The 15,322-nt window shown below is 36.2% G+C and overlaps 1 long non-coding RNA gene across 1 annotated transcript in view; it reads right to left on the bottom strand.

Annotated features, from left to right (window-relative positions):
- Window positions 1–15,322, bottom strand: part of LOC128642525 (uncharacterized) — a 184,431-nt gene that overhangs the window by 111,288 nt on the left and 57,821 nt on the right. The gene's annotated exons all lie outside the window — the stretch shown is intronic.

The following is a 15,322-nucleotide window of genomic DNA, read 5'->3' as shown; positions in this document are numbered from 1 at the left end:
CAATTATAGGATACAAATAGGGAATGTCTGTTCTTTCAATAGTAGGGAGTTAACACTTTACTTAATATTTTTTACGGAACCCTATAAGTATAATAAGTCATTAGGGTCAAAATTGGGCATTAATTAAATTCCTTAAGACCTATATAAAAATGTACATATATATTATTTAAATAGATAGATACATACCCAATTGATTACAATGAGTGTACCCAGTATATGGAACATAGGTAATGTTTTATAATAAATAGTAATCATAAAATTCTAACAGCAATACTGGTAGTGTCATTATTATACTAAGTTACAAGGGATTATACTATTTTATCCCCCCCCCCCAACACCTGCATCATGTGGTAACTAATTCTTCTAATGTAAGTGAATGGTGAGATGCAGTGTCACATTGGCTCTTTCTGCAAAACAAAAACACAGGTTTCCTCTTCTCAGTTAAAAATAGAATTTTATTTATATCTATCTATCATCTATCTACAGTTTATATATAAAGAAACAAAAATTTATGTTTTGTAAAGAGAATTGGGGATATGACCAGGAGATGATAATATTCTGGGGCTTCCCTTTAGAAATTAAGATTTTGAAAAAGCCAACCATTTCCTCATACTGGTCCAAAAAGCATACACAGACTACCCCTCTTTTCTTGAACCATACAATGAAACCCATATGGGTCACATGATACAGCTGCCAATGTACATATATGTGTCATATATCAGGCTACTCACAGAAGGCAGCTCAGTTTGGTGAATTGTCAGAAATCTGTAATTCTCTCCTCATCAGGTGACTTTAAGTTGTTGGTAAAATTGAGGAAGTAAAACTTCGGTATGAGGAAGTAAAACTTCGGTATGAGCATTGAGATCTCCACTTTTCCTATTCTGATTTTCCTTCTAATCCAGTTGCCAACCTGCTTCCATATTTGTCATATTATATAAACAGTCTAATGACATCTCAGAGTGATGCAAGTGATAAAAGTACAACTGAAATTGATGAGGGGTGTAAAGAAAATAATAAAACCATTTGTTTAGAAGCCGGTCCTTGGGATTACAATTTTTCTACACCTTCAATTGAATATTATATACCTACTAGTTTAAAGCATGGAAACAAAGGGCCTGATGACGAGTGGAGCGTTAACAGTTACGTCCACTCATATTACAAGTTGAAAATAAACACGATGGCTTGAGCACAATCACGATTTACGCTAGAATGATTACTGCATCCTCTGTTTAATTGTTTCGCGAAACAAAAAAAAGCGTGACAAAACACATCAAAAATATATAACAGAGTACACACACTCATAATAACACCATCTAATAAAAAATATTAAAAAAATATTGCACCCAAAAGTTATAAAGGCTCAAAGATATGAGGTCTCAGGTGTTTAAAAAAATAAATAAAAGGCAGGCAAAGGTATTTAACACAGAGATACATAATATACATGTCTAATGGTGTTTACTTATGTGTATCTATACATATACATGTCTAATGGTGTTTATTTATGTGTATCTATACATATACATGTCTAATGGTGTTTATTTATGTGTATCTATACATATACATGTCTAATGATGTTTATTTATGTGTATCTATATATATACATGTCTAATGGTGTTTATTTATGTGTGTATCTATATATATACATGTCTAATGATGTTTATTTATGTGTATCTATACATATACATGTCTAATGATGTTTATTTATGTGTATCTATACATATACATGTCTAATGGTGTTTATTTATGTGTATCTATACATATACATGTCTAATGGTGTTTATGTGTATCTATACATATACATGTCTAATGGTGTTTATTTATGTGTATCTATACATATACATGTCTAATGGTGTTTATTTATGTGTATCTATACATATACATGTCTAATGATGTTTATTTATGTGTATCTATACATATACATGTCTAATGGTGTTTATTTATGTGTATCTATACATATACATGTCTAATGGTGTTTATTTATGTGTATCTATACATATACATGTCTAATGGTGTTTATTTATGTGTATCTATACATATACATGTCTAATGATGTTTATTTATGTGTATCTATACATATACATGTCTAATGATGTTTAATTATGTGTGTATCTATATATATATATATATATATATATATATACATGTCTAATGATGTTTAATTATGTGTGTATATATATATATACATGTCCAATGGTGTTTATTTATGTGTGTATCTATATATATACATGTCTAATGGTGTTTAATTATGTGTGTATCTATATATATACATGTCTAATGGTGTTTAATTATGTGTGTATCTATATATATACATGTCTAATGGTGTTTATTTATGTGTGTATCTATATATATATACATGTCTAATGGTGTTTAATTATGTGTGTATCTATATATATACATGTCTAATGATGTTTAATTATGTGTGTGTATATATATATATATATACATGTCTAATGGTGTTTATTTATGTGTATCTATATATATACAGGGCTCAAAATTTCCACTAGCCAACTAGCCATTGGTGAGTGAAAACTTAACAGTGGCGAGTGAAAGTTAGTGACTTATGTTGGGCTACCTGCTACAAAAATGATTATATATCCATAAAAGGGCAAGGATATTATATTCCAGGGCTATAGGGACCTCATTAGTGCTTAGACTGTTACATCTGAGAGGGTAAACAGGGACAGAGAGAGATTGGAGAGAAAAAGTGAAAGTGGAGAAAAAAAAAGTGAAGAGATATGAGACAGAGTGAAAAGAAAAGATATGGAGGCCCATTTATCAAGCTCCGTATGGAGCATGCAAGCCCGTGTTTCTGGCGAGTATTCAGACTAGCCAGAAACAGCAGTTATGAAGCAGCGGTCTAAAGACCGCTGCTCCATAACCCTATCCGCCTGCTCTGAGCAGGTGGACAGGAATCGCCACAATTCAACCCGATCGAGTACGATCGGGTTGATTGACACCCCCCTGCTGGCGGCTGATTGGCTCCGAGTCTGCAGGGGGCGGCGTTCCACCAGCAGCTCTTGTGAGCTGTTAGTGCAATGCTGAATACGGAGAGCGTATTGCTCTCCGCATTCAGCGAGGACCTGCGGACCTGATCCGCAAGAGAGAAGGGAGTGGGTAAAAAAAAAAGATGGCAGTGGAGAAAGATAGATGAGAGATGATAATTTAAAAAAAAAACACAGGTCTGCTATGACCTCACATTAAAGGGACTGAAAACTCAATTTTTTCTTTCATGATTAAGAAAGAGCATGTGATTTCAAACAAATTTACTTCTATTATCCATTTTGCTTCATTCTCTTGATATCCTTTGCTGAAAAGCATATCTAGATAGGCTTAGTAGCTGCTAATTGGTGGCTGCACATAGATGCTTCGTATGATTGGCTCACCCATGTGCATTGCTATTTCTTCAGCAAGGAATATCTAAAGAATGAAGCAAATTAGATAATAGAACTATATTGGAAAGTTGTTTGAAATTGTATTCTCTACCTGAATCATGAAAGAAAAATGTTGGGTTTAGTGTCCCCTTTAATGTCAGTACTCTCTCAGTTCAACATTTTTCTGTCCAGCTGTTGTCTTCCCCAGAACCTTAGTTACCTCTTAACGGTTAAGGGAAACTTTATTTATTTTTTATTTTTTATTTTTTTAATCTTTTATTATAGTCTTGAAAAAATACAGAATACATTGACAATATAAGCATTACAAGTAGGATACTCACATGTATCCAGTTACATTTGTCAAAAATTTACATACATGTTATCAATCTAAAAGTGGGGGGTGGGTATTGAGTCTATTATGCCCAACTGGGCAGCCTAAAAGTCCATTATCTTGTATAGTGTTATATTACAATATTCGTACATCTTTCATGGAGAGAGTCCAGAAAGAAAAAAGAAACAAGGAAAAGAACAAGGAGAAAGAAAGAGAAAAAAAAAAAAAAAAAAAAAAAAAAAAAAAGGGGGTAAACTTAACATAATCTCCTCCCTTCCCTCCGCCCCATCCAATCCTATCCGTTTAGGCCTCCAACTCGGGGCATATTCGCTATATTTGAATGTTGATGATACCTTCTATATTAGCAATAAAGTCTCTACCCTGGTTTAGAATAAAGTCTTTCCAGACCTTTAAATATGAATTATCTTTCTTCCTTTCAAGCCTATAGTCATGAGCTGCTATTATTGCACAATCTGAAAGGAGATTTTTTGCTTCTTTGATCGATGGAGCTCGTGGTTTGCACCAGTTGTCAAAAATAAGTTTTCTGAGATTAAGTATCGCAGTTAGAATGAATCTCTTTTTATTCCCCCATGAAATACAGGGGGTCAATAGTATTATAGAATTTATTGAGAGCCTCACTTCAACATTTGTCATTTGGGAAAGAAGATAGGCTACCTTATGCCAAAATTGGTTTACTTTCGGGCATTCCCACAGTAGATGTCCCAAGTCTGGATCATTTAAATGGCACTTAATACAAGAATTTTTAACATTACAGTTCCACTTAGCTACCCGCCGTGGGGTGAGGTAATCTCTATTGATGATCTTAAACTGCGTTTCTCTTAGATAAGTTGAGGGAGAGATAGCTAACGCTGTCCTTAAACTGTTCTCTAGTTGATCTATAGGGTCCGTCAAACTTACTACCTTTCCCCAGTATGTCCTTGCTCGTACTATGTGTTTTTCTGTCTCTGCCGATCTTAAAATTTTATATATAGAAGACAAGGAACACTTTTCCCTTTTAAGATGATCCATTAATGGGTGATCTTGGAAAATCTGGGGAAACAGATACAGTAACTTTCGTATATAGTCTATAGCTTGCAAGAAGTAAAACATATGTTTCTTCTGTGCTGCCGGAAAGATATTTTGAAATTCTGCAAAGTTATGAAATTTTCTAGTCTTAAAATCATAGAACTCTGCAACCGAGAGAGCTTTGGTAGGTGACCATAGACTAAAAGGGTTAACTGAGTTACCTAATGGAAAGTGCCAATTTCCTTGAATAGGTAGCCATTTAGAAACCGCTGTAGGATGTCCAAACAGCTTCATAGTATTCCTCCATGCTTTTAAGATGTGCTTAAGTAAGGGGTGGTTAGCAATTGTATTGCCCAAAATCTTATTTGTTGCATGTAGTATAAAGCCCATAGAATAAGGGGCACAGATCTGTTCTTCTAAATACCTATTGGATAATTTAAATGACTGAAAAAGCCAATCAATTGGAAATCTTATTAGTGTTGCTAAATTGTACCATTCCAGGTTGGGAAGTGATAGCCCCCCTCCCAAATATGGTTGGTATAGTATTTCTAATTTTATTCTGGGTTTTCTCCCACTCCAAAGAAAATATCTCAGTGCCCGGTTGAAGCGCCATAAATCCATTTTTTTTTATAAGCAAGGGAAGCATTCTACATGGGTACAAAATTTTTGGGACTATGAACATTTTATAAAGATTAACTTTACCCGAGATTGAAACCGGTAACGCTGCCCAGCTTCTTAATTTTATCATAGTTTCTTGGAGGACTGATAGAATATTATCGCGATACCAGTCTTCTGGGTTAACAGAGAGTTTCAAGCCCAGATATTCCAAAGCATTGGATTCAATAAATTCGTAGGTTTGCTGTTTGTTACTCCTTTTCAGCCAGATTACCTTTGATTTTGCCAGGTTAGTTTTGTACCCTGAGACATTCCCATAATCCTTTAAAAGTTCTAAGACTATGTCAATGGTATCTTTTGGATTGCTGACATACAAAAGTAAATCATCAGCAAATAAAGATACCCTTAGCAGTTCCTTGCCTATATTAATTCCTGTAAGAAGTTCCCTCAATTTGATTGCCAATGGCTCCAGAACTAAATCGAAAAGTAGGGGTGAGAGAGGACACCCCTGTCTCGTACCTCTTGAAAGTGTAAAAGATTGAGTTAACTCATTGTTGATCATAATTGATGCCTTGGCATCTGAATAGATGTTTCTAATAAAGGTGCAAAACTTTTCTCCAAATCCGTATCTAACCATAACTTTGAACATAAATGGCCATTCCACTCTGTCGAAGGCCTTCTCTGCATCCAGAGATAGCAGGAAGGCCTCCGGCAGAGCAGAACCCCCGCCACTGTACTGAGAAATAGCATGGAGTATCTTTCTAATACTTTTCTCAGATGATCTTCCACTCACAAATCCCACCTGATCCTCGTGTATAATTTTAGGTGCAATTAACTTCAATCTTTCTGCCAAGATCTTCATCATAATCTTATAATCAAGATTAAGCAGGGATATCGGTCTGTAAGCTGTAAGATCTAAGGGGTCTTTATTAGGTTTAGGGATTAGTACGATGTTTGCCCTCTTAAAATCTTCCGATACCTTGATGTTTTCTTCAAAATACCCTTTGTATAGGTCCTTTAGGACTGGAGTAATTTTTTCTAATAGTACCATATAAAACTCCAAGGGCAGGTTATCTGGGCCAGGAGACTTTCCTCTAGCTAATGATTTAATGACCCTTACTATCTCCTGGTCACTTATAGGCTTGTCCAGAGCTTCCAAATCTGATCTTGATATCAATGGCACCTCAATAGAATCTAGAAATCGATCAATCTCTTCTGCTTGTGGTTGTTGTGATGCATAAAGGTCTGTGAAAAAATTACGGAATAAGAGAGCCATTTGTTCCTGATCTGAGGTGATACTCTTATCTTTTCTAATAGCCACGGTAGGCTTTCTCTGAGTTTGTGTTTTAAAAATGGATGCTAAGAATTTGCCTGCTTTATTGCCATATCTTTTAAATTTGGCTGCTTTGATTTGTATTGATTCTTGGGCTTGTTGTAATAGAAAATGATCCCTATTTTTTTTATTAGAGAAATACATTTCTCTATTTACTGTAGTTGGATTCTGTGTGTAACTAGCATAGGCCTCTTTAAGTTTATTAGATAAATCATAGTATCTAAGAGTTTGCTTCTTCTTTAATCTCGCCATGTATGATATTATCTCTGCTTTTAAATATACTTTAGCCGTTTCCCAGAAAATATGTGTATTACTTCTACTGTGAGCATTAAAGGAGCAATAATCTTCCCAGGCCTTTTCCAAAAAAGACTTAAATTTATCTGAGTTGGCTAAATAAACTGGGAAGAAAAAATAATTAAATGTATATGGTTTCTTAACTTGAATTTGTAATATTACAGGAGCATGGTCGGAGAGAGTAAATTCCAGAATTTCACATTTAGAGATTTTAGGAGCCAGAATTTCTGATACTAGATATAAATCTAGTCTAGACATGGTATTATGGGATTTGGAATGGCATGTAAACTCCCAAGAGTTGGGATTCATAGTCCTCCAAATATCTATAAGATTAATTGATTGGGTCAGTAGACTGAAGATTTTTTCTTCATATTTGTGATGGGATCTTGTATATTTCCCTTTTTTCCTGCTTAGACCCATACTAATTCTATCAATACTCGAGTTAGGGGTAATATTAAAATCCCCTGTTATAATTATGTTATCTTTTGCAAACTTCAAGATATTCTTAATTAGCCGGGTCCAGAATGCAACATCAGAGCTATTGGGACCATACAAGTTAACTATTAAGAAGAACTGTTTTTGAATCTTCATTCTAACCATTATATACCTGGCCTCTCTATCTTTCACTACTTTAATGATTTCTTGTCCAAGGTTTTTATGAATCAGGATCATCACCCCTCTGGCTGCTTTCCTATATGAAGCAAAAAAGGATTGCGAAAACCCGCGTATCTTAAGTTTGTTGTGTTCAGCATCGGAGAGATGAGTCTCCTGTAAACAAATGATGTCCAGAGCCTTCTTACTTAGAAAATTTATCACCGCTTTCCTTTTAATGGGGGAGTGAATTCCTCCCACATTCCATGAAATAACCTTTATCTTCTAACTATTTTTTTGAAGCTAGGCTTGCAGCATACCTTATCCCTAAATAAAGTGATGGTGTGAAACCCAAGTTGGAAGGCACGACACTATACATAAAAATTGCCCAGGGATGTATGGATGGGGGGGAGAGAGAGGAGGAGAGGATAAAAAAAAAAAAAAAAATTTTTTTTTTTTTTTGTACCCTATTTTATCAACGTATTTCTAGTGGAAAAAAAACCCCATATATACACATTTATTAAAAAAAGAAAAATAGTGATATAAACAAGAAGGTGAAATTTGTGCTTCAAACCATTTCTATCATTAAAGTTAAATCCTTCTAAAACAAATTCACAAAAGTAAAGCAAAATATGTATCATAGCCTTGATTAAAACTGTGATGTATATTTCAATTCCTAAAATATAGATACCTTTATACATTATTTCTATTAAACAGTGAAAATCGTGTGTACAAGGTGAACCTAAATCCATTTCTATAGCAACAGATAAACCTTTTTAGTTCAATTTCACAAAATTGTGTCAAAATATTCGTAATATCAACGGGTACACCTTTCATGTGTGTTTCAGGTACAAATACCTTCGTATCTAAGAAGAGAAAAAAAAAAAAAAAAAGATTTGTTTCTCCTTAAAAGAGACATAAAGAAGGAGGAGAAAAAAAAAAAAAAAATCTTTGTTTCTCCTTAAAAAAGACAACAGGAAGGAGAGAAAAAAAAAAAAAAATTTTGTTTCTCCTTAAAAGAGACATAAAGAAGGAGGAGAAAAAAAAAATTTCTCCTTGAAAGAAACAAAAGGATGTGAGAAGAAAAAAAAAAAAAAATATTTATAAATCCACAAATCAGGGACTCTCATTAAACCAAACTCATTATTTTGATTCATTCTCTAAGAACAATTGTGCGGCTTCAGGGGTTTCGAATACATAGGTATTTGGTCCAGACTTAATTCTAAGTTTGGCAGGATACATTAAGGAGAAAAATCTCTTCTCCTGTGCTAGTTGAGAACAAATAGGGGAAAATTTTCTCCTTTTAAGTGAAGTCTCTGCTGAGAAGTCCTGGAATATTAGGATTCTAGCTCCATTAAATTGTAGGGGTTGTTGTTTTCTAAATGCTTGGATAAGCTCATTCTTTCCTTGGTAGTTAAGAAATTTGGCAATCACTGGCCGCGATCTCTTTATGCCTTGCTCCGTCCCCTCTTGCTCTCTACCCAATCTATGCACTCTTTCCACAGTGAACAATGACTTTTGTTGTTGGATAGCCATCAGATTTGGGAGAGTTTCTTCCACGAACTTTTTTAGATCCTGAGATTTTACTGTTTCAGGCAGCCCAATTATTCGCAGGTTGTTACGCCTTGCTCTGTTTTCAGAGTCTTCCATCTTGTTTGTAAGAATTTTGTTTTGTGAGATTACATCTTCCAACTTTGCACTTAATGTGATTTGGCTGTCCTCATAGTCTGAGATCCTTTGTTCCAAGTAACTTATTCTCTCATTTTGAGCTCTTATTTCCCCCATGATGGTGTCCAATCGTGCATTCACTTCTTCGATCTTAGGTATAATCAGCTCAGATACCTGCATGGCAATTGTTGTGGCATCCAAGGCCTCAAGAGTTTTTTCTTCCACGCAGGATTTATTAGGAGAATTTATTGATTTATTGATCTTCTTGTCTATGACCTTTAACTTAGGAGACATTTTCTGCTGTTTAAGATATTTATCCATCAATTAATACTAGGTGGATTTAGATGTCCGCTCTTATATCTTTTAATGACATTCTGAAATCTTTATAGCCATTATCCAGAGCCAGTAAGTAAAAAGGGAAAAAAAAAAAAAAAAAGGAGGAGGAGAAAAGAAAGCAGCAGGTTTTTCTCGCCACTTTTTTACACTTCTACACAGGCAGACAATTAGCTTTATAGTTCCTTTTTCTCCCTTTTTTTTAGCAATGAAACTAGGGGTTTTGTATAAGATGGAGAGAGGATAGTTTTGAAAAGTGGCAGCAATTCACAATGTAGAATATGTTTCGACAGTCACAGAAATTTGCTATAACTTTAAATCCCCAGCCTTAGGCTCATTACCTCTCTCCATGTGTCCATGTGTCCATGTATCCAGGGCCCACGCAGCCCTACCATCCGGGGGTGAAAGCCTCCTTGTGAGAGACTAAGTGCAGTCCAGGATCCTCCTCCTACCACTTCCACTCCTGGTTCTGCTCCTAGGTCAGGGCTCCTACTCCTCACACGCCCCAAGACCTTTCGCGTGCTTTGTGACTGCAGCTTGGCCACCTCCTCTGCCCGGCGTTACTCACAGGCCCCACTGTTGGTCCGGACTGGCCTCACGGTATCCAGCCAGCGGTATGCCTCCCTAAAGCAGGGCTGGAGACACGGCCTGATATCCGCCGTTAATTCCGTCTCCTTACCACCTTAGGAGTAGCGTCGGCTAACTCACATGTGCAGCTCTGCTCTGCACCTCGCCGCGCTGCGTGATGACGTCACAGTTGCACCCTTTATTTATAACAGCATGGGTCGTGATGCGAGCGGCAAGACCGCGCTATTACACCCTCCCTATTGCTGACTTCTAGCAAGATTGCGCTATGAGAAAGCAATCCCCATAGAAAGACCAGCAACGTACCGGATATGTCACTAGTCATTAAGGGGTTAATGTTGCTGCTATGCACTTAGTTTTGTTAATTTATTACTGTGTGTAGCATTACTTAATTTATGGTATAAAACAAACAATATTTAAAAAAAAATACTTCACAATAAGGTATTTTACATTAGCTAAACATATTCATAGAGGAGGGTGGGTTAGTGGGTATGGTATGAGTGGGTATGGGGAGGGATCAAAAGTGGTGAGTAACATTTTGGGCTGGCTAGTAGCTTCGGGCTTGAAATCTTGACACCTCATATATATATATATATATATATATATATATATATATATATATATATACAGTATATATATATGTTTATATATGTGAACAGATGTATGTATGTATTTATATGTGTACGTATGTATGTACAGACATATATACACATATAAACACATAAGTACAAATGTACAAAATATAGACACATAAAAGTACATTTGAGCCCTCTGCAAATAGTAAATGAAAACATGAAAAAACATATTTATGCAATATTCACAAAAGTATTCAACAAAAGTTTTCAGCTATGTATTTACAGTAAATATTTCACATTCCAATGTTCTGCACATAGCAGAATATGTTCTATTTCTAATTAGGTATTACTATATAGAATTGAATACCATCATATATACAGGGAGTGCAGAATTATTAGGCAAGTTGTATTTTTGAGGATTAATTTTATTATTGAACAACAACCATGTTCTCAATGAACCCAAAAAACTCATTAATATCAAAGCTGAATATTTTTGGAAGTAGTTTTTAGTTTGTTTTTAGTTTTAGCTATTTTAGGGGGATATCTGTGTGTGCAGGTGACTATTACTGTGCATAATTATTAGGCAACTTAACAAAAAAAAAATATATACCCATTTCAATTATTTATTTTGACCAGTGAAACCAATATAACATCTCAACATTCACAAATATACATTTCTGACATTCAAAAACAAAACAAAAACAAATCAGTGACCAATATAGCCACCTTTCTTTGCAAGGACACTCAAAAGCCTGCCATCCATGGATTCTGTCAGTGTTTTGATCTGTTCACCATCAACATTGCGTGCAGCAGCAACCACAGCCTCCCAGACACTGTTCAGAGAGGTGTACTGTTTTCCCTCCTTGTAAATCTCACATTTGATGATGGACCACAGGTTCTCAATGGGGTTCAGATCAGGTGAACAAGGAGGCCATGTCATTAGATTTTCTTCTTTTATACCCTTTCTTGCCAGCCACGCTGTGGAGTACTTGGACGCGTGTGATGGAGCATTGTCCTGCATGAAAATCATGTTTTTCTTGAAGGATGCAGACTTCTTCCTGTACCACTGCTTGAAGAAGGTGTCTTCCAGAAACTGGCAGTAGGACTGGGAGTTGAGCTTGACTCCATCCTCAACCCGAAAAGGCCCCACAAGCTCATCTTTGATGATACCAGCCCAAACCAGTACTCCACCTCCACCTTGCTGGCATCTGAGTCGGACTGGAGCTCTCTGCCCTTTACCAATCCAGCCACGGGCCCATCCATCTGGCCCATCAAGACTCACTCTCATTTCATCAGTCCATAAAACCTTAGAAAAATCAGTCTTGAGATATTTCTTGGCCCAGTCTTGACGTTTCAGCTTGTGTGTCTTGTTCAGTGGTGGTCGTCTTTCAGCCTTTCTTACCTTGGCCATGTCTCTGAGTATTGCACACCTTGTGCTTTTGGGCACTCCAGTGATGTTGCAGCTCTGAAATATGGCCAAACTGGTGGCAAGTGGCATCTTGGCAGCTGCACGCTTGACTTTTCTCAGTTCATGGGCAGTTATTTTGCGCCTTGGTTTTTCCACACGCTTCTTGCGACCCTGTTGACTATTTTGAATGAAACGCTTGATTGTTCGATGATCACGCTTCAGAAGCTTTGCAATTTTAAGAGTGCTGCATCCCTCTGCAAGATATCTCACTATTTTTGACTTTTCTGAGCCTGTCAAGTCCTTCTTTTGACCCATTTTGCCAAAGGAAAGGAAGTTGCCTAATAATTATGCACACCTGATATAGGGTGTTGATGTCATTAGACCACACCCCTTCTCATTACAGAGATGCACATCACCTAATATGCTTAATTGGTAGTAGGCTTTCGAGCCTATACAGCTTGGAGTAAGACAACATGCATAAAGAGGATGATGTGGTCAAAATACTAATTTGCCTAATAATTCTGCACTCCCTGTATATATATGTATAAAGATGTAATTATGAATAAATCAAACATATTCTTCTATGTGAAGAACATTGGAATGTGAAATATTCATGTTTTCATGTTGGGTTAGCACACTTAAGAATTTGCGATCTGGTTTGTGCGCGAGTGCGGTGTTTTTAACCCACACTTTTTTTTGCTCCATTGACCTCTATGGGGGAATAGTTTTTCACGCTTGCTATATTGTAAGTTTGGCTTTTTGCGCTCGTTGGATTAGTGCATGAGCAAAAAAAGTTTACTTTCAACTTGTAATACGAGCACAAGCCTAACGTGCGCTAAAAGCTTACTCCTAGATCAGTTAATTATCCACTTGTAATCCGGCCCAATGTGTTACAAAGTATAAAAAAATTAGCTTATTTTTCCTTTTTATTTTAATTACTTATTTCTATTGAAAAACAAACAAAAATAATACGGAACTTCTCTCAGTTTCTGCTTATATTAGAATAGTTGCCTAATTTAATTATAAAAACTATAAAAGTTCTGACTAGAGCGTTTAGAACAAACTGACACACAATGTTGTTTATTAAAATAATAATACAAAATATAATTTTTTTTTTACATTTTTGTTGTATTAGTCTCACATCATGATAATATACATTTAATAATTGCATATTCTGAATCTGCTGTGGCTGCTGTAAAAATAATATATAGCTCGTGTGGGTTTCTCATTGATAAATGACTTACAGTAGTGTTTAAATGTGAGCGCCATCTAAGGCTAGATTACGAGTCAAGCGCTAACAGTTAGGCGCAAGTGAAAAGGGGTTTATTTATTTTTTCCCACTTTTTTTGCTCCATTGACTTCTATGGGGGAATAAATTATCACTCACACACAATTTTCTAAGTTTATCTTTTAATAACACATTGGGTTAGCACGCAAGCGCGAACAGTTTACTTTCAACTGGTAATACGAGCACAAAAAGCATACTTCTAGCGGAGTTAAATGGACACTCAATCAAAATTAAACTTTCATTATTCAGATAGAGCATGCCATTTTAAACAACTTTGCAATTTACTTCCATTAACTAAATGTGCACAGTCTTTTTATATTTAAAAATTTTGAGTCACCAGCTCCTACTGAGCATGTGCAAGAATAAGTGTGTATGCATTTGTGAATGGCTGATGGCTGTCACATGGTACGTGTATGCATTTGCGATTGGCTGATGGCTGTCACATGGTACAGGGGGAGTGGAAAAAGACATAACTTTTAAAATTGTCAGAAAAAAAATCTACTACTTATTTGAAGTTCAGACTAAGTGCTATTGTATTGTCTTGTTATCTTGCATTTGTTGATTATGCAAATCTACTGTGTTGACTGGTCCTTTAATGCTCGAGCGGGAGCTTTAAATAACACTCCACTTGTAATCTGGCCCTAAATCTCAAACCAGCTCAGCACATGGGTGTGAAATGACTAAATAGTGAACAGTTTAAGGATTGCAAATAGACTGGGGAAACATTTTGTTTCTTAGTTTCATCTATGAACTGACTCAAATCAACTTAACCCCTCAGAGCTGTCATTAGCACTCAACTACCTTTTTTGCAATCTGGGGGCCGCCACCCGCTTCTACCCCGGCAATCGGGCATGCATTGTGACAGGCATCACCGGGGCTTCCCGTTACGGTGCGGTGACGTCATGCGAAATGACTTGATGACGTCACCGCACAACTTTATTTAAAATTATCAATCGCCTAACCTTTCCAATGGTATAAGTCTTGGGGATCTGGGGGAAAAAATAAAAAAGTAAAAAAAAATGTTTTTTGAAAATAGTAAAAAACAGAAAAATATTAAATTCAGCTTAGCACTGAAAGGGGGGACTCTAAACCCAAATTTTTTCTTCCATGATTCAGATAGAGCATGCAATTTTAAGCAACTTTCTAATTTACTCCTATTATCAATTTTTCTTCTTTCTCTTGCTATCTTTATTTAAAAAGCAGGCAGGTGATGCATAGGAGCCGGCCCATTTTTGGTTGAGAACCTGGGTTATGCTTGCTTATTGGTGGGTAAATGTAGCCTCCAATAAGCAAGCGTTATCCATGGTGCTGAACCTAAAATGGGCTGGCTGCTAAGTTTTACATTCCTGCTTTTAAAGTAAAGATAGCAAAAGAACAAAGAAAAATTGATTATAGGAATAAATAAGAAAGTTGCTTAAAATTCCATGCTCTATCTGAATCATGAAATAAAAAATTTGGGTTCAGTGTCCCTTTAAAGAAGTCTGGTGGTTTTTAGGTGGACTCAAGGTGGAGACTGGATGGTCATGGAGTTCTGCCAAGCACTTTAAGAGTGAAACCATAATAATTCAGGGGTAGGAAATATGGTTTGTGTCTTGATGGGAACTGGGTAGTTATGGAGTAGGGATTCAAACTTTTTTGCAGGGAGGTTAAGATATTTCTCACTGGTTTCTCTAAGAGAATTGGATATGATGAGGTAGATTTATCAAGCAGCGGATGCTGCAAGCTACCCCTGAAATTAAGAAGCAGCGGTCATAAGACCACTACTCCTTAACTTATCCGCCACCTCTGAAGTGGTGGATTGCAATCATCCCGATCAGATACGATTGGGTCGATTGACACCCCCTGATAGCAGCCGATTGGCCCCAAATGTGTAAGGGACGGCATTGCACAAGCATTTCACCAGT

This window comes from Bombina bombina, chromosome 11 (assembly GCF_027579735.1).
Source record: "Bombina bombina isolate aBomBom1 chromosome 11, aBomBom1.pri, whole genome shotgun sequence".
NCBI lineage: Eukaryota > Metazoa > Chordata > Amphibia > Anura > Bombinatoridae > Bombina > Bombina bombina.
Note: the sequence above shows the minus strand (reverse complement) of the source record. Positions and strands in the feature narration are given on the sequence as shown.